Below are 27,032 nucleotides of genomic sequence, written 5' to 3'. Positions count from 1 at the left end.
GTCACATGAAGGTCACCTTCAATTTCTTAAATGGAACCTACTATTTGTCATTGCATATTCTTGTAGCTTATCTAGAGAGCTTTCCAAAACACTATAATTAAGTACCTTTTCATTAAGTACTTTTTGAGTTATGAGGTTTGAAATAATTTCTTAATTTTACATAAACCGTAAAATATCTTGTAAAATATTTATTTTTCGATTATCTTACCTTAATACTTTTACGCACAAAATAATGAGAGGAATCAATTGGTGTAAAGAAAACACATAGTTGTTTTGAAGAAAAAATATATAATATGCAATTAACAATTCCATATTTTTTCTTAAAAACAACTATGTGTTTTCTTTACACCAATTGATTCCTCTCATTATTTTGTACATAAAAGTATTAAGGTAAGATAATCGAAAAATGAATATTTTACAAGATATTTTACGGTTTATGTAAAATTAAGAAATAATTTCAAGCCTCATAACTCAAAAAGTACTTAACGAAAAGGAACTTAATTATAGTGTTTTGGAAAGCTCTCGAGATAAGCTACAAGAATGTACAAAAATATATAGGATGTTCCATTTAAAAAAATTGAAGTGACCTTCACGTGACCTTCAAATGACTCTTCAAGGTCAAACCAATGATACCATCTTATGGCCCCCTCGAAACCATACAACTTTTGTCTAAAACATTTTTCTCTATCTTGCTTATTTTTCGAGTTATTTGGCTGCCTAAGTTAAAATGGGTCACCCTGTATATATATATATATATATATAGATATATATATATATATATATATCACTAATAATTAATATCGATATAATTTGTTTTAGATAAGCAAATTCAGTAAAAATAGTGAAGAGTTCAAAATTATTAAGCAAGATATTTTAAATATTCAAAGCAAGATACAAACACGCTTATTCGAAATCAAAAGTCAACTGGATTACTTTCAGAATTTTGTAAAATATCAATAATACTCGTATAATGAAAGTAACATTTATGACGCGAATACATCTATATATCTTTCTTATAAATAGCTTTTCATAATGTTTATAGTTATCGATGTATTATTTATGCTTATGTGCAGTAATAATATACACTACTCAAAAGAATCTAGGGAACACTTTTCATACCCTAAAAATTGGGCTATTTTCAAACCGCTGAAACTCGTCGAAAAATCATCGTAGAAAAAAAATTAAAAAAGCATTTTGAAGCATGAAGTTTCAACTTTAACGCGCTATCGGTGGTTTTTTAAAAATCTTTTATCTTCCTTATTCTGCGCTTTAAAAAGGAACACACTGTTTAGTTCCTTAAAATTATGTATTTTTAACACGTTGCAACTTGATGAAAGAAATTTTTCTCGAGAAATTCAACTCAAGCTCTATAAATTACAACATTTTCTCTGTAAAATGCTTTTTTAAAAATCTTCCTACGATTTTTGTTGACCGAGTAATGCGATTTTGAAAATAAACCAGTATTTCTTAGATATGATATCGATACTCGGTGAAAAATCATCGTAGATGAAAAATAAAAAAAGCATTTTGAAGCTTGAAACTTCAACTTTAACGCGCTATCGTTAGATTTTTTAAATTTTTTATCTTCTTTTTTCTGCGCTTTAGAAAAGAACATTGTGTTTTTCCTTAAAATTACGTTTCTTTGACACTCTGCAGTTCGATAACAAAATTTTTCTCAAAAAATTCAACTCAAGATCCAAAAACTACAACATTTTACCTACAAAACGCTTTTTTAAAAACTTTCCTACGATTTTTTTTGACCGAGCTACATAACTTCGAAATCAATTCTTCGAATATTGTTTTCTAGCAATTATTCGTTAGGCTGAAAAATGTGTGAATGCTCTCTCCACAGGGTATGCGTCAATGCCGTTGCCACGGATTCTGTCGCTCGTTGATCAAATGGGCGTAAAGACATGTCCGACTTCCTCCCACATACATCCCTATCTTTTTCTGGAGGCCTGCCCCGGCCCTATCTTAGGGTCCATCCGCCATTGCTATTTGGTACAGTGGGGATTTTAATATATACTAGAGGGATCTTGGGGGATGTGGTCACTCTACGGCGTTGTGCTCGTGGGTGCCGTTTCATACGGAAGGCCAGTCGGAAGCCAGCATGCACGCGAATACCTCCACCGGCACTTATTTGGTCAGCGAGCGACCTTTCAGAGATCCTCCGTGGCAATCGGCATTGCATCCATCGAGTGAGATACCAACATCGCTCTGGAGTCGCATATCACTGTGTTAAAAAGCAGCATTAGGTGTGAGGTCTGGATAGCTCAGTGGTCTAGAGCAGTTGCCCGGAAAGCGAAAGACTCGGGTTCGATTCCCGATCCAGCCACTTGCGCCTCACATATTTTTCTATTCTTCGAATATTGTTTTCTAGCAATTATTCGTTAGGCTGAAAAATGTGTGAATGCTCTCTCCACAGGATATGCGTCAATGCCGTTGCCACGGATGGATTCTGTCGCTCGTTGATCAAATGGGCGTAAAGACACGTCCGACCTCCTCCCACATACATCCCTATCTTTTTCTGGATCAATATGAAGAAGAGCGTCTGCAAGCGGTAATTGATCAGAGAGGAGGTAACACACGCTATTAAACACATATGCACTCATGCGCGCACGCGCTGGCGCACACACACACACACACACACACACACTCACACAAACAGAAAGAGAGAGAGAGAGAGCAGAGAGGGTTTGGAGTCATTAAATACTGCAGGAGTGACGAACTGCGGGGTCCTTATCTCTGCTATGTAACATACACACACACACACACACACACAACACATGATGTGCAAAATCCGATCGGCAACCTCCACGTGGTGCACATTGGATAACGCTAATGCCGGCGGTATACATCATTTTACATATTAGTTTCGAAGTTATGTAGCTCGGTCAAAAAAAATCGTAGGAAAGTTTTTAAAAAAGCGTTTTGTAGGTAAAATGTTGTAGTTTATGGATCTTGAGTTGAATTTTTTGAGAAAAATTTTTTTATCGAACTGCAGAGTGTCAAAGAAACGTAATTTTAAGGAAAAACACAATGTTCTTTTCTAAAGCGCAGAAAAAAGAAGATAAAAAATTTAAAAAATCTAACGATAGCGCGTTAAAGTTGAAGTTTCAAACTTCAAAATGCTTTTTTTATTTTTCATCTACGATGATTTTTCACCGAGTATCGATATCATATCTAAAAAATAGTGGTTTATTTTCAAAATCGCATTACTTGGTCAAAAAAAATCGTAGAAAGATTTTTGAAAAAGTATTTTACAGAGAAAATGTTGTAATTTATAGAGCTTGAGTTGAATTTCTCGAAAAAAATTTCTTTCATCAAGTTGCAGCGTGTTAAAAATACATAATTTTAAGGAACTAAACAGTGTGTTCCTTTTTAAAGCGCAGAATAAGGAAGATAAAAGATTTTTAAAAAACCACCGATAGCGCGTTAAAGTTGAAACTTCATGCTTCAAAATGCTTTTTTAATTTTTTTTCTACGATGATTTTTCGACGAGTTTCAGCGGTTTGAAAATAACCCAATTTTTAGGGTATGAAAAGTGTTCCCTAGATTCTTTTGAGTAGTGAATAAATATGTAATTTCAGAATTTTATTAAATTTCTGCAATACATTTAAATCTTCAATAAAATTGTGTTTTGATATTGTATATTATTAGACATGGATATTTTAATTAAAGTTTAAATACAATAAAAACTTTCTTTTTATTTTGCTTAAATAGTTTTTTAAATTCGCAATATAATTATTTAAAGTCAGATATAATTATATTAATTGAATAATATAATTATATAGATACATGTATATATAAAAGTAGGAATTTTTTTATGTAATTAATATATTTATTATTTGATAATTTAATCAATTTATTTAACATGTTACAAACTATTGCAGATCAATTTCATTTTCAATTTTATTATTTTGGTCATACATTTTTGTATTAAATAGCATTATTAAATAGCATTTTGTGTGTGTGCGCGCGTGCGCATGCATGTGTAAATTTTAAGCTACATGTTTTTAAACCATTTACAATCCACCGTATAACACAAAATATAATTAATGATTATAATAAAGAGACAAAAATATACAACAAATAAAAATCTAAAATAAAAAAAAATTAATTAAATAAATTAAGTAAAAAAAATTAAAAAATTAGAAGTAAATAAAAAAATGAAACAAAAATATTAAGTAATAAAAAACAAATATTTCACGAATATTTAATATTTAATAATAAAAACATAAGCTTAGAAAAGTTTGAAGTAATATTTATTTGTAAACATTAATTCAAACTTAACAATTAACTTTATACTATTATTAAATATTACATTTAAAAAAATTATACACATACATATATGAGAAGTAAAGTTATTATTATTTCAATTTATTCTTATTTGAATTGATTCTCTTCACATATTTAGCGTAATATGATTTACAAAGGCTAGGATTTTAGAATTAAATGGTGTTAACAAATTACTTTGTTACATTGTAATTATTATTAATTCTATATTTTACAAGAGCAGTCGGGAAACGCCGCGCTAGATGTGTTCGGTGTGTATACATGAATGTGTGTATGTGTGCGCGTATGTTTTAAAATTAACGCGGAAGAGAAACTTAATATAAAATATAATAAAGATACATTCCCATACGGAAAATAATTGGTATTAGATATCCACTAGATATCCTTCATGGGCACTAAGGATATCCATGAATAAAATGTTGCGTCCGCGGAACGATATATCTCGAATCGCGCGCGACACAACGATCGGCACTCGCGCACACGCTCGCGCACACGGAAATAACACTCGTGTTAAAGGAACGCAAGAACTTTAATAACACCAGAGAACACAGAATGTAACAGATATAACGATAATAATCACACGGGAAATCGAGACGCGTCCGCCCAGCTTGACAGCTGGCTTCCAACTCAGCTGACTCTCGTTGTTTATAAACAATTGACCACGGGATCCGGACAACGGCAGGGCCGCAACGACTCGGGCGCGCGCGTAACACTGCTCCTCCTCTTCAAGATTGTCGTCCCGACAATCAGCAAGGGGCTCGATGACCAATCTTCGCGGACTCCAAGGACCCCGAACGATATCTTGCTCTCCCTGAGCTGTTGCTCCCGGTTACCGAGCTTCGCTCCGACCAGGCTCCAATCCACTGAGCAGACTCCCAATCGATTCCTTCCAGGGAGTTGGCCAAACCCCCAAGAATCGACTCTAGGGCAGCCTCCCATTTCAATCATCTTCCTCGTGCCCGGCGCAAGTCTTTTTTTTCTGTCCCTTTTCCTGTCCTTTCCGTGCCTTTCTTCGGACAAGAGGGGGGTATCCACCGTGGACCCATCGTCCTAAAAGGACTCCCCAAGTACCTGCCTCGGCATTCGCCCTCCGGCCCACGGGAAAACCACGGCTCAAAAACCGTGGACGAGGCAGCCTTCAATTGAAGATTTCTACTTCTGAAGTTTCGACCAGATCACTCCGACGCGTCTCCAAAATTTTCTTCCCTTTAAATAAAAAACAGTAAAACGAGTAACTAGTAACACTAATTTTCATTAAGTTTCCCTTTTTATCTCTTTCGGGCCTCGGATGTAAAACCATTCCCTAATCAATTTACAATTTGGGAGTCCCTCCCACAATTCTTCGAAGATTACTCAACTATTACAAATACACGAATGCCCTTTACAAACATATTCGGAATCAATACAACCATTTTCCTAATAAACACTAAAAAAACCACAACGAATATTGCCGTCCAGGCATTCTAAGAATGAGGAATTACCCCTATTCGAGATACATCCGAGTCCGCACAAATTTTAAACACAACAGCTTATTCTTTAATAAGTTATATTCTGAAACAAAACATTTTTAACATAACGATTTTTTTATAAACCACGCGTGCCGATCTAACCGCGTGAAGCCGCTCTTACAGAATAACAATTATTCATAATATTGGAGCGATTTAGCTGGATCGTTTGCCTCCTCTCCCCCCTTTCTCGGAGCATTTCGCCGCAGCTGCTCCGTATACTCCGTCCGCTGCCGCATTCGTCCTTCACGGAGCGTTGCCATTTTTAACGCCAGGATGTTCTTTTTATTCTCGGGATTCTCAGATCCTTTCACTCCCGGTATTCTCAGATCCTTTCTCCCCGGGATTCTGGTATCCCGGATGAGCCCCCAAAAATGTTGCGTCCGCGGAACGATATATCTCGAATCGCGCGCGACACAACGATCGGCACTCGCGCACACGCTCGCGCACACGGAAATAACACTCGTGTTAAAGGAACGCAAGAACTTTAATAACACCAGAGAACACAGAATATAACAGATATAACGATAATAATCACACGGGAAATCGAGACGCGTCCGCCCAGCTTGACAGCTGGCTTCCAACTCACTCTCGTTGTTTATAAACAATTGACCACGGGATCCGGACAACGGCAGGGCCGCAACGACTCGGGCGCGCGCGTAACAATACAAAAAACAGTCATTAGAAATGCTATAGATATCCAAATGTCCGCAATTCGAAGTTTCGTAGATATCTACAGGATATGTAAATCAATATCCTGTAGATATTCGTACAACTTTCAGTGGATATTTCTATAGATACATTTATTATTAATATAGATACATTTACTATTATGTATTGATATTGATTTTTGCAAGGACATTTATTCTTTTATAATAAATATATGACGGATTCGCCATAAAAAATAATTAACCGTCTGCGGTTAATTTTTGGAGCTCTGGGGCTCCTCTCACAAAAGATAGAAGAGATACGGCTATAACAGTCTTCGAGCTAATGCGCTCTTTGATCGATAAGCTATGACTCGCGGAACCAGTGCCGCGGTCTTATATACTGTCTTAGATTGGATATGGATCCCTTTCGGGTTAGGCGTTTTCCTTTTACCTAGCGGCAAAGCGTGAAACTCGTGGATATATATGAATATCCATTGGATATCTTTGGTAGCTACTTGGTGGATATACACTCACATTCAAAAAAACGGAATACTAAATTTTAGCAAAATATTTTAATATCTTTTAATGGCAACAAATTAGCAAAAATCACCGTATTGATATGAAATAAAGCTTAAATTAATCAGTCCTCTTAAAAATTAAAAAAACCAAATTTGAGTTACAAAAAATGTTTTACAAAATGACAAATGCTGAAGATAGACTTTGAGAAATAGAAAACAAATTATTTTTTTAAACTGCTGCATTGCTCAGGAAAATCGACTCCCTGGTGCAAATATGTTTTTAAGCTTATTTATTTCTTAACAAATTCATATTTTAATAAATTTTTTATCTTTTTTGATAAAGTTACACCGTTTTGAAGAAAATGTTATAAAATGAAACTATCCTTGTAAAATCTGCAATTCAGAAATAAATTATCATGGAAAACTTTTTCAAAAAAGAAATTAAAGTGTAACTCGATCCAAGATGCTTCATAGAGATAGATGGTCAGATTCAAATCTTTCTTCAAAACGATATAACTTTATCAAAAAAGATCGTAGAAAATTGATTAAAATATGAATTTATTAGGAAATAAATGGGCTTAAAAACTCATACATTTTTGCACCAGAAAACAAAAATTTTTGTAAAACTTTTGTACCAGTTAAAAAAAAATTTGTTTCTCATTTCTCAAAGTCTATCTTCAACGCCTGTCATTTTAAAATATCTTTTGTAAAATATTTTTTGTAACTCAAATTTGTGTTTTTGCTTTTTAAAAAAAATGTTCAGGTTTTAATTTGAGTTTTGTTTAATCTTAATACGATGATTTTGGGCTGATTTATTGTTATTAAAAGATGTTAAAAAATTGTGCTAAAATTTAGTGGCTCGTATTTTTTGTGTGTGAATGTAGATATGTGGATAATATGTGTACATTTAGTAAATATTTCTGGTAGCTATTTAGTGGATATAGATATGTGGATGTTATACAGGGTGAGCCATTTTAAGTTACCCATCCCAATAACTTTTTTATTTTTGAATGTACAACAAAATGTTTCAAATAAAAGTTGCTTGACTTCGAGGGGGACAGAAGATGGTGGCAAAAATTTGACCTTGGATAGTCATTTGAAGGTCACATGTAGGTCACCTTCAATTTCCTAAATAGAACCTACTATTTGTCATTGCATATTCTTGTAGCTTATCTCGAGAGCTTTCCAAAACACTATAATTAAGTACCTTTTCGTTAAGTACTTTTTGAGTTATGAGGCTTGAAATAATTTCTTAATTTTACATAAACCGTAAAATATCTTGTAAAATATTCATTTTTCGATTATCTTACCTTAATACTTTTACGTACAAAATAATGAGAGGAATCAACTGGTGTAAAGAAAACACATAGTTGTTTTGAAGAAAAAATATGTAATTTGCAATTAACAATTCCATATTTTTTCTTAAAAACAACTATGTGTTTTCTTTACATCAATTGATTCCTCTCATTATTTTGTACGTAAAAGTATTAAGGTAAGATAATCGAAAAATGAATATTTTACAAGATATTTTACGGTTTATGTAAAATTAAGAAATTATTTCAAGCCTCATAACTCAAAAAGTACTTAACGAAAAGGTACTTAATTATAGTGTTTTGGAAAGCTCTCGAGATAAGCTACAAGAATATGTAATGACAAATAGTAGGTTCCATTTAAGAAATTAAAGGTGATCTTCACGTGACCTTCAAATGACTCTTCAAGGTCAAACCAATGATACCATCTTATGGCCCCCTCGAAACCAAACAACTTTTGTCTGAAACATTTTTCTCTCCCGGGCTTGGTTTTCGAGTTATTCTCCATTAAAGGTTAAAATGGTCCACCCTGTATATACATCTACTAGTTATCTATAGAGGATATGGACCTCATATAGACATTTAGACATTTATTAGATATCTATTAGATAATTTTTTCCGTGTGGGTTTAAATATATAAATTCTGCATATTCCACACTACATAACTATGACTACACAGAAGATAATTCTTTCTCACATTATGTTATTATTTATTAGGACTGCGCAACAACATAACATAATGTAACAGAGAATAATCTTCTATATAGTCACATAATTATGACTATATACAAGTTTTTAGGGTTGCGCAGCAACATAACATAATGTAAGAGTAAATATTAGGGCTGCGCAGCAATATAACATAATGTAAAAATGAATATTAGGGTTGCGCCGCAACATAACATAATGTAAAAATGAATAATCTTCTGCGAGCCACATAATTATGACTATATACAAGTTGTTAGGACTGTGTAGTAACATAACTGCAATCATAGAAGTTTATATATTTGCTGCGTAGCCAAGAATGATTGTAGAAATATCATATAATGATAATTATATGGCTATGCAGAAGATTATTTTCTCTCACATTATGTTATATTATTTATAACTATGCTGCAAATAAAAATAATTATTATTAATAATAGAAAGAGAGAAAAGCTTACCTATTTAGAAACATTTTCTTCAGATATGTCCATATTTTGTAAAACTTTTTTTCTGATAAATATCACTTCAAAATAAATAACTTCACAATTATTCTTTATTCTTGCATTAGACTGAACTAGAACTGAACTTGCACTGAATCAGTGCAAGCGAGAATTAAGAGTATAGGAGTATAGGAAATAAAAAACGCTTGAAGTGCAAGAGTAACATGACGTGACATCCCAGGCAGCACAGTGACATCTTCAGGACGTCCAGGACGGACATTACGGATATCCTATGGATATCCTAATTTATTCCTAGGACATACTCAGGATATCCTGAGGAAGAACAAAAAATACCCGAATATTAGTTCCTAAGACATCCTCAGGATATCCTGTTAGGCATCCTCAGGATATCCGTCGAATAGCCTCAGAATGTTTTCCCATTCAGTACGTAATATTATTGAAACATTATTGCTGCCATATTTCAAATATTTGAAATATTATACTTTTTAATAGTATTACAGAAATATTTCATGACCGTTTGTGTAACACTTCTGCTATGTTTCACTGTCCGTAATCATTTCAAATCGGCAACTTTGTCGAAAGATTTTAATAATATTACTGAAATATTATTATTCGTTTCTGATAAATGAATATCTTGGAAATTTATAAAAATATATAAATGCCCTCGCGGTATTAAGAATACTTTAATACGCAATAAACGTGCTATTTTCCATTTATCCGATTAATTTCAAATAATTTGTTTTTAAATTATTTTAAATTAAGTCAGTTTATCAGAAAACTGGCTAAAAAGAAGAAATATAGTTCGGATCTTATGTTATCCTTTATATAGCGCCTTCTTGTTGAAAAATTGAATACGATCCAAACAGCACACGAACGTCTCTTGGATCTCCTAAGGATGTCCTGCACGAATATAGGAGATATGCTGAGGATATCTGTTTGTAATTTTCGTACATTCTGAGGATGTCCTGAGGAATAGTAAATGAATGCCTCACATAAAGCCTAGATATATCCTCAGGAGATTCTATTTCAAAGTCCTAAAGATATTTGCAGGATGTCCATAGGAAATCTTATAACTCTTAAAACATCTGCAATACATCCTAAATTGGTCCAGAATATATCGTTGAGATGCTTTATATGCTATTTTCAGGATTAATTTAGTTTATATCCAGCATATTTTTTCACATATTTTATATCGCATTGCTTGATTTGGCAGTTTATATGCCAAATATATGTTTGTATATGCAACGCATATATAATTTTTTAAATTTCTTCTTAAATAATCCTGAAAACATATGCTGGACATAATCTAAATTAATCCTTCAAATAGCATATATATAGTACACCGAAAGAATTGTACTCTCAACTTGAGAATATGCCACTTATCTTTAGAATATATTCTACTAAATAGACGCTAAGAGGATCCTCTTAAATTAAGAAGAAAATCTTCTAAAGAGATATTCTTATTAAATATTCTTATTAGATATTCTTAACATACAAATAAAAATTTCTTTAGATTTAATAAATTTTGCTGAAGTCAAAGAAATTTAATTATTGGTCTAAAAGTCTTTTTCCGTCTAATTTCAAATAATCTGTTTAATATTCTGAATCCTAACAAGGAATCCAGATTATTACATAAATTATTTTAAATTCAATTTAAAATTAAACTGATAAACAGATGATGTCAGAAAGAGGATCCTGCTCAAATGCACATAATCAGAGAATCTGTGTGTGAACAATGTCCTCTTTTTCGCAACACTGCTAAGAAAAAAAAATATACTTTAGATCTTACGTTAATACAAGTCCTTTATATACATTTTATGATAAATATTGCATACGAGAAAAGTTAAGAGTGGTGTCGCTGCGTAGCGGCAAATGAAGAAACATGTGTCATTGCACTGCACGCATGTCCCACACGCGGAAATCAAGTTGCGGCGCAGAAATCGCAAATTAAGAATATATTCTTATTCATTAAGAATATATTCTTATTCATTAAGAATATTTATTAAGAGAACTTATAAAGTATACATTTCAAGAATACAATTTTTCGGTGTATCAATCACATATTTTCTGAACTAATTTGGGATGTAATGAGGAACACAAAAAGATATCCTTAAAATATTTCTTATAGCCACGCAGGATTCCCTTAAAAATTCCAAAAAAACATCCTGAGCTGTTTGGATTATGATCCTGAAAACGTCTTGTGCTGTCTAGATAAGGAACGCAAAAGGATATCCTTAAAATATCTCTTACAGTTCCGCAGGACTCCCTTAAGAGATCCAAAAAATATTCTGAGCTGTTTGGCTTTATATCATATCCTGAATAAATCCTGCGTATATCTCGAGGATATTTAGGATATATTCAGGATCATCCTGAGAATCATCTTGTGCTGTTTGGGGAGTTAGTTAAGTTTGGTGTAGCATCGCGTAGCAGCAAAGCGGAGAAACACATTCTAAATATGTAATATTATATGTTTCCAAACAAACAAATATAAAACTTTTTTCTGAAATATTTCAGATACAAAGCTACAATTGAAATGTTAATGAAATATTTCTAAACATTATAATATTTTAGTAATATTACATGCCGAATGAGTTAAGCATTTATGCACTTATAAGCTTTGTTTTCACTCATTCCAGATAGTAAAAAACTCATCTAAAATGTGTTCACGATGTCTTGAGGAGTTTTATAAAATGTATTCAGGATAGTCTTGGATATGCCTCAAGACATGTTTGGATAGGATATGTATGTATAGGATGATATTAGGACTTTTTATATTTAAATTTAATAAATATACATAGTGAACTCTCTAATGGAACAATGGACATTAATGGAAGATTTATACCTTATTGAAATTTTTAACATCTTAAAATTATTTCAAATATTTTATTATAATTAATGAAGTTCGCAAATATACACATAAAATATTTAACATTAACATAAATATCTTAGAAATATCCCAGAGTATCCTGGACATATTCAGGATAATTCTGAAATTGTCCCAGGATATCCTAGACATATTCAGGATGATCCTGAGGATGTCTTGTGCTATCTGGGATATTAAATAAAATAAAATAAATAAACAGAATATTAATAATATTATTTATTATATTATTATTTATTATTTATAGATTATATATTATTATTTATTATATTATAAATTGTGAAAATGTTTATATTATAAATTTGACAAAATTTTAATTTTTATAATCTTTTTATAATTTTTTTATAAATTTTTAACCTATTACATTTTACTATTAGTCAAATATTACCTTTCGTAATTGGTATTGGTTATAACAATTGATTTAACGCGATTGTAACTTTTATTATATTTTAACTTTATTTAACTATATGAGATATTGAGATATTAAACTATAAATATTATAAAACCTTTTAAATATTGTAAAATCTTTTTTATTTTAACCTTTAAGATCTTTACATTTGACAGTTACTTTACTTTCGTTTGAAATTGCACACGAGTGCTTTGCACTGCTTACTCTATCTCCAGACCGAAGGCAGTGCAGTGAATTCGTGCACTCAGTTCAGCTACACTGGAATAACGAACAGTTACACCAGTAACGGAAAACGAACAGTTACACCAGTCCGGAATAAAAAACGCTTTAGTGTACACTTTTTGAACTAGTTCAGTTAGTGCAGGAATAAAAAACAGACCTTATAACTTCACAATTTAATAATAATTACTGACAACAATTTATTATCATCAATAACAATAATTTGACATATAGGGTTATGTCAATTATTATTCCCGCCACTACTTCGAGATGTCTTAACTTCAACTCAAGTATAATTCCCTATACGGTTGCTTAGAACGAATCTTATTGGTGAATCATTTTGCTTCTTAGATTCACTCGCAGCCAATGAGAAGACGTATAGACGAAATAATATTTATTTTTCTTGAAGTTCGCCAGTAAATAAAATAAAAAACGTAATTAAAATCGACCACACTGGCAATTTTTATTGGTGGTAAAGAATCACAACGTTTCGACCATAGGTTTTGGTCCTTTTCGAGTGAACTACAAAAAACATATTATTTCCAATATTACAAACAAAAATAAATTACATTGATTTTTAAAAAGAAAGAGCAACAAGTTATTTACATACGGTAATTTAATTAAGTATTATATCGTGAAAAATAAGGAAATCACTTCGTCAAGATTATCATGTCAACCTCTCCAAACACACAGAGAAAGACTAGACAACCTTTATTATTCTATCATAAATATTGTTTAAATTTTCAGTGTCCTTTTGTAAGTTAATCGTGTTGTCAAACTTTTTTATGAAAAACATTTCGGCAATTTCTCTCTTTCTCACGTGTTTCTCATTATGTAAAATAACAGGTAACGACCAGTCGAAGTCATGATTAGATTCAACTTTATGTTTGCTAATAACAGAAAAATTACTTTCGTGCAATTTTATGTTGTTGCGATGTTCTTTTACCCGAGTGCCAACATGTCTTTTTGTTTGGCCGATATATGACATATTACAATTTTTGCAATCTAATTTGTAAACGACTTCAGTCCTGTTATTGGTAGGCAACCTATCTTTACCGTTTAATCAATGTGTTTAGTTTTTTAGGTACATTGTAAACAACATTAAGACCTACATTACGGTTACTAAACGTTGGAATTACATCGCTCCTAACACGAAATTCAACTTATCTCAGTTTTTATACGCGATTGAAACGGTTTTGGACTCCACTAGTTTTTCATTTAACGGACAGTTCTATGAACAGATTTTTGGTAGTCCTATGGGTTCCCCCCTGTCACCTATTTTGGCAGATATCGTGATGGATGACTTGGAAACGCACTGTTTAGGTCTACTGGGTTTTAATGTTGCGATGTATTATAGGTATGTGGATGACATTTTTACCATTGTTCCACGCTCAAAAGTTGAAGAGATAAAAACGACCTTTAATAATTATCATCAACGTCTGCAATTTACACATGAAACTGAGTATGATTCGTGTATCAGTTTTCTCGACACGATTGTCATCAGATCGGAGGGTCGCCTTTTGACTGATTGGTACAGGAAACCCACCTGTTCCAACAGATATACTAATTTTTATTCTAAGCGTCCGTTTAAATATAAAATGAACACTATTTACAATCTCGTTGACCGCGCCATTTTGTTAGCCAACGTTCGATTTCATTCCAAGAATATTGATATCGTTAAGCAGATTCTTTCTAACAATTGTTTTCCAATGCAAATTATTAACCGTTACGTGCAAAAAAGATTATATATTTTAAAACGTCGTGATAACGTGAATATTGACAATGAATGTGACAATGCAGTTACACCTTCGTACATTTCCTTGCCGTTTGTGGAGGGTTTGAGTGGTGAAATTAGTCGCGTTTTTAAAAATGTAGGTCTTAATGTTGTTTACAATGTACCTAAAAAACTAAACACATTGATTAAACGCGGTAAAGATAGGTTGCCTACCAATAACAGGACTGAAGTCGTTTACAAATTAGATTGCAAAAATTGTAATATGTCATATATCGGCCAAACAAAAAGACATGTTGGCACTCGGGTAAAAGAACATCGCAACAACATAAAATTGCACGAAAGTAATTTTTCTGTTATTAGCAAACATAAAGTTGAATCTAATCATGACTTCGACTGGTCGTTACCTGTTATTTTACATAATGAGAAACACGTGAGAAAGAGAGAAATTGCCGAAATGTTTTTCATAAAAAAGTTTGACAACACGATTAACTTACAAAAGGACACTGAAAATTTAAACAATATTTATGATAGAATAATAAAGGTTGTCTAGTCTTTCTCTGTGTGTTTGGAGAGGTTGACATGATAATCTTGACGAAGTGATTTCCTTATTTTTCACGATATAATACTTAATTAAATTACCGTATGTAAATAACTTGTTGCTCTTTCTTTTTAAAAATCAATGTAATTTATTTTTGTTTGTAATATTGGAAATAATATGTTTTTTGTAGTTCACTCGAAAAGGACCAAAACCTATGGTCGAAACGTTGTGATTCTTTACCACCAATAAAAATTGCCAGTGTGCTCGATTTTAATTACGTTTTTTATTTATTTTTCTGCTTTTTATTAATAAAACAAATAACGATAATTATATGCTTGAAACCTTCCTTGATTAATAAGAAATTGATGTGCAAAAGATGATATCGAAATAAAGTTTAAAGTTTAAAGTTATCGAGAATACCCGTTACAATCAATCCGAACTCGATAACGCATATTCCCTTTACCGTAGGTTTGCAGTAGTCGGTAGTAAAAAAGCTTTTTCATTTTCATTAATTTTAGATTATGTTTTTATATAAATATATAGATAATAACAAATAATATTATATAATCTAATGCAATTTGATTATTTATATAATTAAAAAATTGGATTAAATTTATGGATTTATTTATTATTGGATTAAATAAAATTTCTTGTACAACTATTATATATACTCAATTTTAGTGCAAAATAATTTCATATATATAATATTTTACAATCCGTTTTTCTATTTACTTATAATTTTTGATACCTTTTTTATCTGGGTAAATGTACAAAAACAGATACTTATATTGATAAATCTATCTGAAAGAATTATAGTCGCTATATAATTTATTTGTTATCGGTAGGATATTATCGGGTCAATTACGATATCGAGAATTGGCGAAAAATTGCAAGTTATCTAAATTCTGAAAATTATATGCAAATACATGTTCTTAATCGTGCCCAAATTATCGATGACGCTTTCCACTTAATGGTAACAGGTCAACTTAATTCCACTGTATTTTGGAATATCACGAAATATCTATCACGAGAAACAGATTACGTAGCATGGTATCCTATGTTCAAAGCCTTAGAATATCTGTCCAATATCTTTCTATTTTCGGAAACAAATTTTGAAAACATCAAGGTAAATATTATAAATTGTCAATAATGATGTTAAATATACTAAAACATACTTATTACATATATTAATAATTATTAATCATTATTACATATATTAATAATTAATAATTATTACATATATTAACAAAAATTACATATATTAATAAATTATGCGCTTTTATAACAATAATTATCATATACTTTTCAAAAAGAGACATACAATAAAATACATGTAGCTAAAAAAATTTGATTACATTTTCTAAATATATTTTGGATGAAAGATAATCTATTTGTAAATTAATATTCGAATAGAGTATGTAGGGGAGACCGGAGACAAAAGTAACAGCGTCATGAAAGTAACAAGCCTCCTACTAAACTACACAATATGTTGAATAATTTATACTATATATACTATATACCCACACGGAACATGACATCCATTGGAGGTCCCTATAACCTCCATATCTCCATGTGACCTCTATCTCCACGGTGGATGTTCAATGGAAATAGAAATCCATATTATCTCCACGGTAGATGTCGTTTGTAAATTCATCATGGATGTCCATTAGACGTCGATTATGGATGTATGATAGATGTGTACACATTCCTCTTAACATAAATAATTTTTATCAATTATTTTTCCTAGTATTGGTAAATATTATTTTTTGTTACTTTATCTTATATCTCACTAATAATTATAGTCAGTGGAAGTAAAATTTCACTGTAAAATCAGTAATCGCGCTAGTTCGTTCGTTTACCGCTATGGTGCGCTATTTTTCTCGTACTTGAGTTTTAGTCATGAGAATTATATAAAGCTTGCAAAAGGCGATAGATAAAATTAAAAGTATTACTTCGATCTAACTTCTGATACAGTTTCAATAGAGGAACTTCAGATATTAAATCGATTTTATAAGTCGGACAAGTAAATGTCCGGCCAATAAACGAAAATGATCCGTTCATTATCTATTTGTTACTCCATATAACGTACATATGACATCCATGAAAGCTCGACAAAATATCTATAATTACTCCATATAACGTATATCTGACATCCATAAGAGCTCCACAAAATATCTATAATTACTCCATAGAACGTACATATGACATCCATGAACGCTTCATTCAATATCTATAATTACTCCATATAACGTACATATGATATCTATGAATACGTCTAATGGATGTCGAATGGAGGTATGAAATGCGGAACTGTGGATGTCTAGTAGATGTTTACGGGACGTTTCATGGACATGGTCTAATGGAGGTTTCAAATCTCCATGGTAGACGTCTAGTGGACATCCATTAGAGGTTTTTGTTCCGTGTGGGTATAGTTAAACGCGTACGTCCCGATTCTCTTCCTTTTCAGTTAATTGTTGTAGAACGATTGCACCAATTGCACATGCAGAAGTGAAATTAGTATATTTGCATTATTCACCTAAGTATTTCTTGTTTTTTGTATCTATGCCTAATTAAAGTGTATATATTGACGTAATTATTTGCCGGTGTATTCTTCTAAAATGTATTCATAAGTATTTATTGTTGATTTGGCTAAGTCTTGCATCATATTTAGATTATAATGCTTTTATTCTAAAAAATGTGTTTGGGGACAAATGTAACACGACACTTTGTGGACGAAAGTAACATGTTTCAATGCTTAGAATGTAAGAGCTGGTCCCATAATAACTGTACCAAAGGCGATTCTTATTACGTATGCCATAATTGTGATTCGGAATAGATATCAAACTCTTTTGTATAAGTAATTATCATACAATTTTTACACTATTATTTAGAATTAAACTATTATTTAGACTTAAAAAAGTAGAAAACTGATGTGATATTAAGTATAATTATTTTATGATATTACTTATAATTATTTTGCTTAACGAAGATTATTTCTTTTAAGTTTTTCAAAGATGATAAAAATAAATATTTATTTTATTTTTTATTTTAACATAACATAATACAAAATAATAAAAGTTATCTTGCTTAATAAAAGATTATAATAAAAGTTGCCTTAAATTGAAAAAAGTCATATTTATTTTATTTTCTCGAAAATAAGAACTGGTACTTTTATCCCCATACTATGTTACTTTTGTTCTAGTATAAAAGTAACAATCAACGTACTTGCGAGAAACTATAGTAGCTCTTTAAATATCCATTATTTGAGATTGAAACATAGGTATAATAATAGAACAATAAATGGAGTTTTTTAGCATATAATCTTTTTTTATATATCTAACGATAATTAATTAGTGACCTATAATACAAAAAATGTTACTTTTGTCCCCGGCCTCCTCTATTAATTATAAGAAGTTGGAGAGGGAAAAATTTGAGAATTGTTACCATTTTTAATCACAGCATGATATTCATAATGACGACTTAAATATCATCAATTTTGAGATACAAAATTAGTAGGAAACATATATATTAGTTATCTGTGTGTCTAATACACAAACAGTTAAAATGTTGTTGCATTATATTATACATATAATGTCCAAATGTATGTCTACATGTTTACAATATATGCATGGAATGTATGCACTTCTGTATGTTTATTTTATGATATGGACATGTGTTAAGCATGTGTGAATTTGCATATAAAAAAATACAAATTTGTGTGTAAATACGTATATAATAAGTACAGCTATATAATATCTTTATAAAAAAAAATTCACAGCTTTTTACTAACGCAGAACGTTCTTTATATATAAAATCATGTAAAATATAATTGCGGAAGGTATCTTTTTATATAGCAAAATGTAATGCAAGAATCGAAAAATATAAAATTTATGTCAATTAACAATATATATGCACTTATATATTTAGATGAAAATGAGTAACTTATTATACGATTTGCTTGACAAACTTGGATACAATGAAGTTTCTAATGAACACGATCTTACAAAGAGTTTAAGAATGGAGGCTGCGAAATGGACATGTAATCTTGATGGTCGCATATGCATAGAAAAAGCCCAACATAACTTAAATCGACATCTCGCAGATCCCGAAAAAAATACGTAATTTTTCTTGTATATTCCCGAATATTTTAATTTAATTATTTTGTAGATACATGTGCAATGTTTATTACATTATTTGATCAAAATTTAACTTTATTAGATTATGTTATAAAATTATAATTTGTTAAATTATTTGATCAAAATATTAGATTAATATATGCAAAACTTTTATAACAGAATTTGTTTTATTATTGATTTTGTTATTGAATCCCGTAGGCTCTTGCCATGGTGGAAAGAATGGACATACTGTCAAGGTTTAAGAGTATTGTACTATTCTCTTAGCAATGAAGATTCTCCTTGTTGGGGAGTATATCGTCTGGGAAAAGAAAAATTTGACACTAAATTTTTAAAATATCTGTCTTGCCCTGAGGATTCACAATTTATCAAAGACTATTTAAATCTAATAAAAAATGATAGTACAACATCGATTATGTTTTTAAAAGATTTTTCCGATCAAGATTATATTAATTATTTTCTTTTTACTATCGCGAAGCATGCAAAGAATTCTGCAGTATTCAATTTCATATTACACAATCTTGAGAATATAAAACCTAAGTAATACAGTTTTCTCCGTAAATATATATCTATCATTCAACAATTTATGTGTGTATCAATAAATTTATTATTTTACTGTTATAGACAAGTCAGCGGGTATGCAACGTTTATTGTTATTATTAATCATGTGTATTCTACGAATCAACTCAAAGAGGTAAAAATTGCATGTGTTTATATATATATATATATATATATATATATATATATATAAAATAAATAATCATGATGCGACATCAATTTATCATTAAATATTGTTGTTCAATATAATCAAAATAATCTGTTTTAGATAAACGACTTCCTAACAAATAGATTTATTAGTCTATTACAAGTTGAATTAAGTGAATATAAGAAGGTAACATGGTTTTCATATATGAAAAAGAAAGATGTGAAAGTAAAGGTAAATTTTATGAATATCATTTTATCGAATATACTGTTACGTCCTGACCCTGGAATGGATGGGCCGTATGGAAGGACGCAACTTACTTACCCCGTGACACACTTTATTCGGGCGTGTGTATGGATCGGGTCGAACGAATGTGAAGGGCCTGACACAGGTCAGCGACCGAAGGTCTCTTTAACGCTGCGTTTTTAAGCCTATTCGTTCGATGGCCCCTTTTCGGTAAAGGAATTTAATCCTTGTTACGCGGGATGGGACCTAGTGCGATCTCAGGATTTAGGGAAGAGAACGGTTTAAATAATTAAATTATACATTAAATTAAAAATACATATATTATAAAAAAAAATAATGAAAGAAAAATACATCTTAGCAGTTGTAGGTGAGTGGGTATCTGTGTGTGTATGTATATATTCTCGCGTGTGTTACAATCGTTCGGAGGTTATCAGTCAGAATATACAGGGAAGAATTTACGTTAAGAATTAAATTCTGACTGGTTAATACAATATACATATAATTAATATAATATAAGAAATAAAACAAAATAAAAAGTGAATGTGTAATAAAAATATGAATAACGCTTACTCATTAGAAGAAGTATAGAATTCGTCGCTTGCGCATATGTGTTATAGTTAGAATTAAAATTTTCTAAATTCGCTAAAACACAGGTCTAAATTAAAATACAATAATAAAATTAAGATAAGAGATTCGCCAAGTCTAAGTTCGAAAATTATTCATCTATTTCAACGGTTTCTCCCAAAAGTAATGATAATTCAAAGGAAAATAATATGAAGAGAAAGGAAAAGATAATAGTAATAATAATAATATGAGGATGGAAAATTAAAAGAAAACGAAAGGGAGTCAAGAAAAAATAGAAATGAAAAGATATATATATAAAGAAGGGCTGAAACGAGATATAATGATAGAAAACAATATAAATTCTCGGTAAATAAATCAGAAAGAGCTAATAAAGAGAAATAAGGAATTGTTCGCGAATCGCCTTACGGAGATTCCCGGCGAACGGGGAATTGTTCGCGAATCGCCTTACGGAGATTCCCGGCGAACTGGAAATTGTTCGCGAATCGCCTTACGGAGATTCCCGGCGAACGGGGAATTGTTCGTGAATCGCCTTACGGAGATTCCCGGCGAACGGGGAATTGTTCGCGAATCGCCTTACGGAGATTCCCGGCGAACGAGGAATTGTTCGCGAATCGCCTTGCGGAGATTCTCGGCGAACAGGAAGAACAAGGAATGAGACTGGAGGAGAGGTGAGACAAGGATTGATTGATTGATAGTAATTAGTAAAAATTTAATGGTTATTAAACCGTTTAAAATTATTTGTCAGACATAGATTTTAAATTATGAGATAGTAAGATATGGGAAAGGGAGAAAATGAAAATTACTCAATTTTACTCACAACTCGTTGGCATCACAAAAATGAGTGCGTTCATAAAATTGCAATGGCTGAGGTCGGAGATTTATAACATGAAGAGCTGGGTAATGGAGATGTTCATCAGAAAATTCACACGATGCACAATTAAATGTTAACAAAATCATTTTCACTGTGATATAAAACAGATGAATAACTCAATTGCATAATGCAAGAAAAAAAAGGATCCCCGAGGCTATATAATTTTAAAATTGAATGACTGAATCTTGACTGGAGCTGTGAACTGAACTGTCAACTGCATTGCTGCTCGTTGGAAGAATTAGCGTACTGAACTGTCAACTGGAGTGTTAATAGCGCGCGTCGCGCCTTGCGCTTGCATTTTAAAGTTATTACTCCTCCTCCTTACTGGATGGTGGGAATCTTTTGTAATAATTTTAATACTCCCTTCTTTTAAGGACAAGGAGGCTGATTTTTGGGAGGAGAGGCGTTTCTTAAGATTTTTATTGGTTAAGCCCTTTGGCTCGAGATTTAGCTCCATCCAGTAGAAAGTGGGAGTGAGCTGATTATCTTATCGCTTGATGATTTGGCGATTCGGAGAACGCTCGAGGGTGGCCTGTCGAACGAGCGCACGTGCACTATCAATTTCAAGAATATTGCTGTATGTTTAGATTTTGACAATCTTCCCGAAAACCAGATCTTTATTTTAAAATTTCTTTAGATAGAGAGGCTTCGAACATAAAGCCGTACCAATAGATACGGGACAGTTAGAGTTTCTCATAACAATTTTTCATCTCATAATTCACGAATTTATTTAGAGTTTCGTTAACGCTATCTCGACTGGCCATTCCCTGAATTAGATTTGTTAAAGTTTAATAGCGATACACGCGGATTAGATTGCGTTCTTCTACGCGTTATCATTATTCCTAAGAAGAATCGATTTACATTCCAAATGCAAGTCGATCCTCGATTTCTTTCTTCCACGAAATCGTTTCGAGGAAAGAAAAGAATCGTGGAGTCCACCGGACGTAACAATATATATATTCCGTTATTAATCGTTGATATTTTTTGTTTTCATACAGAATATATTAATTTAGTCACAGTATCTCAAAGCGACAAGCAAAAATTAATGTTATCTAATTTCTTTTATAAAATAACCATATTTTTATTTCTAATTTCCAAAAATATACTGTTTTTAAAATACACTTCTCAAAAAAAACAAATAGAGAATACTTTTTGTACCCTAAAAATTGGGCTATTTTCAAACCGCCGAAACTCGTCGAAAAATCATCGTATATAAGAAATTAGAAAAGCAAGCTTGAAAGCTTCAAAGCTTGAAGTTTCAACCCAGACAGCACAGGACATCCTATGGATATTCATTTTATATCCATTTTACGTCCACACGTCCATGGACATGAAATGAACATCCATCGTACATTCGATTTGAGACATCCGTTAATGGCCAATATTTGGACGTCCATAAGATGTCCGATCTTGGACATCAAAGTTTCGCGCAAGCACGCAAGGATGTGTTAGTTCGTTCGTTTACCGCTACGCGACGTGCGATGCGCTATCTTTCTCGTATTTAAGTTTTAGTTATGAGAATTATATAAAGTTTGCAAAAGGTAACAAATAAGATTAAAAATATACTGTTCAATTTAATTTCTGATCTAAATCACGAGTTTCAGATATTAAATTGATTTTATAAGTTGGACAAGTAAATGTCCGGCGAATAATTTAATATAAAATAATGAAACAAATTTAATATAAAATAATGAAAAATTTAATATAATAAATTTAAATTTTTTCATTAAAATATTTTGTAAAAATTATTTATACCTATTTTTAAAATATTTTTTTAATGTTCAAAACAAGTCCAATTTTAGTCCGTTTGGTCTTTAAAATGGATATTTTTGGGATGTCCAAAATAGTAACACTGGATATCCATAAAACATCCTAAAGATATTTTAGGCTCTAATCTGGATATTTTAAATACGTATGAAACGTCCAATTTGTTTATTTTTAATACGTTTTTAAGATGTCATTGTGCTGTCTGGGAACTTTAATGCGCAGTTGGTGGTTTTTAAAATTTTTTTATCTTCCTTATTCTGCGTTTTAAAAAAGAACACACTGTTTAATTCCTTAAAATTATGTATTTTTAACACGCAACTTAACTCTTGATATAAAAGGGGCCGTGGAGCTGGGACGATTGTGTCAGGGATAAAGTAAAATATTCTTTGCTAATAAACTCTGTTACGATACTTTATTGGAAAGCGAAACGATCCGACACTCGCGTGATTACTGCGTAATGACGAGTGCACAAAGATAAAGAGATGCGCATACCGGGGAGGATCGACAAAAGAAAAAAGTCTTTAACTGAGAATCTATTACATATCGCCACGGGAGTCGCCACATAAGACGATATAACATTAATAATAAAATTTTCTCGAGAAATTCACTTCAAGTTCTATAAATTACATTTTCTCTGCGAAAAGCTTTTTTAAATATTTTCCTCCGACTTTTTTTGACCGAGTAATATAAAAAATAAATACGATTTTGAAAATAAATCAGCATTTTTTAGATATGATGTTGATACTCGGCGAAAAATTGTCGTAGACAAAAAATAAAGAAAGCATTTTGAAGCTTGAAATTTCATCTTTAACGTGCTCGTTATCTCGCTATCGTTAGTTTTTTTAATTTTTTATCTTCCTTGTTCTATGCTTTAAGAAAAGACATTGTTTTGTTTATTAAAATTATGTAATTTTGACACTCTGTAGTTCGATAAAAAATACTGGTTTATTTTCAAAATTGTATATTTGGTCAAAAAAATCGTAAGAAAATTTAAAAAAAAGCATTTTGGCAAAAAGCGTTTCAGGCAAAATGTAGTTTATGAAATTTTAGTTGAATTTCTCGAGAAAAATTTTTTTATCAAGTTTCGGTGTGTTAAAAATATATAATTTTAAGGAACTAAACAATGTGTTGTTTTTTAAAGCGCAGGATAAGAAAGATAAAAAAATTTTTTAAAATTACCAATTGCACGTTAAAGTTGAAGCTTCAAGCTTCAAAATACTTTTTTTATTTTTTGTCTACGATGATTTTTCGACGAATTTCAGCGGTTTAAAAATAGCCCAATTTTTCGGGTACAAAAAGTGTTCCCTATTTTTTTTTAGTAGTGTATTATAATTCTTAGTGAATAAGAGAGTGAGAAAGAACATGGGAGCAAGCGAAAGCAAAAGAGAAAGAGAATTTCTTTACTTGGAAATTTTAGTGATCTTAATAAAAAATAGATTTATATAAATTTTAAAAAGAGAATTTATAGCTTTGAGATGTTAAATAGCTCTTAGTTAAATAAATTGAAATATTTTTTCAATATGATTGAGAGAGTTATTAGGTAATGTGATTAGCATACTCTAATATTACATGAGTCATTTGTTAAACTAAAACTGTGATAATGATAGGTTAACACAATAATTAATGCAATGGCCTGCTAGATATAATAATTATAATATTATAATATAATGATATTTTCTCTGTAATAGCCATATCTCTTATAAATTTCTAATTTTATATTTAAAATCGCTAATTCTAAATTCTGTGAATTTTTATTTGTCAAGAGTTACTTACAAAATATTACTTATAAACATTCTTTGCAGACATAAGAATTGTTAAATAAAATATAGTGCAACACTATGCACATAATGTAATAGAACACGTAGTATAATAGGAGTATGATTTCATTTTTGTTTCAGCAACTTCATCTCGATATTCTTTCGCCTACACTTTTTTATCGGGATTAGGGATTATTTATTTTAATAAAAATCTTAAATTAAGACTTCGATATTTAGTATCGCATTGAGGAAAGAAATGTATTCCATGTACAACGATTTATTTTGAAAGAAAAATTAATTTTCTCTGAAACTGAGGTTATAACTGTCATCCGCATTTCACTTTCTCTTCCTACTTCGAAAAATTTAAATTTATGTTTCACATTTAGAGCTTTACTAATTTCTCAAAATTCATATCACTTTATTCGATTGCTGGCAAATTTTTTACAAATATGCGAAACCTGCACAGAAATCGACATAGTAATTTAAAATGTTTACAAACTTATAAATTCCGTTTTTTCTTCAGGATAACTAAAATTTTGATTCTGAGAAGAGAATATAATCTTCATAATCTATAATTATTATTTATTCCAATTATATTTAAGATTATTATTATAAATAAAATGATTATAATATATATATATATATATATATATATATATATATATATATATATATATGTATATGTATATATACGAGATAATATTTAATTGATAGTTGAAGTATAATACGAGATAATATTTAATTTGATAGTGAGAATATAATTGATAGTTGCTATTCACTAATAATTAATATCGATATAATCTGTTTTAGACAAGCGAATTGAATAGAAATGTCGAAGAGTTCGAAAGTATTAAGCAATATATTTTAAATATTCAAAGCAAGATACAAACACGTTTTTTCGAAATCAAAAGTCAAAAAGATTACTTTCAGAATTTTGAAAAAAAAACAATAATATCCGTTTAATGAAAGTAATAATTATGATGCGAATATATCTATATATCTTTCTTTAAAATAGTTATTTGTAATGTTTATAGTTATCGATTTATTATTTATGCTTATGTGCATTAATAATATATAATTAAATGCATTTATACAAGGATTTATTTTATCCTGCAATTCATATTTGCACTGATGTTTTTATATCCTTATTTACATGAAGTAATGCAAAGTGTAAATTATATTTATAATTATAATATATAAATAATTATAATTAAATTATGTTATATTATAATTAAATTAAATATAAATTACATTCATAATTATAATATGTAAATAATTATAATTAAATTATGTTATATCATAATTAAATTATGTTGTATTATATTGATTGATATCTTTATTCGTCCCCTTCGAGGATTGAAAGCGCTTTTTCGAGGAGCGTACCCGAACCTCTTACAAACCTTTCACAGAAAAAGAATACAGAATCCGCAAACCAAAATAAACAGAAGGAAAATAACAAGAAAATACAAAATAAAAATAGAAATAAAAATAAAAATAAAAATAAATACAGTATAATACAATAAACCACAGTGAAAATAAAGATAAAGGAAAACGGAGAAAAATAAAAATAAAAATAAATCAAAAAATAAACTAAAAATAAAAATAAAAATAAACCGTAAGCATACTGCATCAAACATAGCACCTATGCTGTGATTCGCCGCGCAGGGAAGACACCGCCTGTCTAACAACCGCTCGCTTTGCTTAACACTAACTTATGACTATCCTCGGCTTATGACTGCCTTACAT

At 30.7% G+C, this 27,032-nt stretch overlaps 1 pseudogene; it reads left to right on the top strand.

Annotated features, from left to right (window-relative positions):
- Nucleotides 1-26,249, top strand: part of LOC145961788 (aminopeptidase N-like) — a 57,698-nt pseudogene extending 31,449 nt beyond the window's left edge.
- Nucleotides 26,250-27,032: the final 783 nt, after the last annotated feature.

This window comes from Camponotus vicinus, unplaced genomic scaffold (assembly GCF_025532165.1).
Source record: "Camponotus vicinus isolate PSW18456_S1 unplaced genomic scaffold, iyCamVici1.0 SCAF_11, whole genome shotgun sequence".
Taxonomy (NCBI): domain Eukaryota; kingdom Metazoa; phylum Arthropoda; class Insecta; order Hymenoptera; family Formicidae; genus Camponotus; species Camponotus vicinus.
The sequence above is the reverse complement of the archived record's forward strand: the minus strand, read 5'-3'. Positions and strand labels throughout refer to the sequence as shown.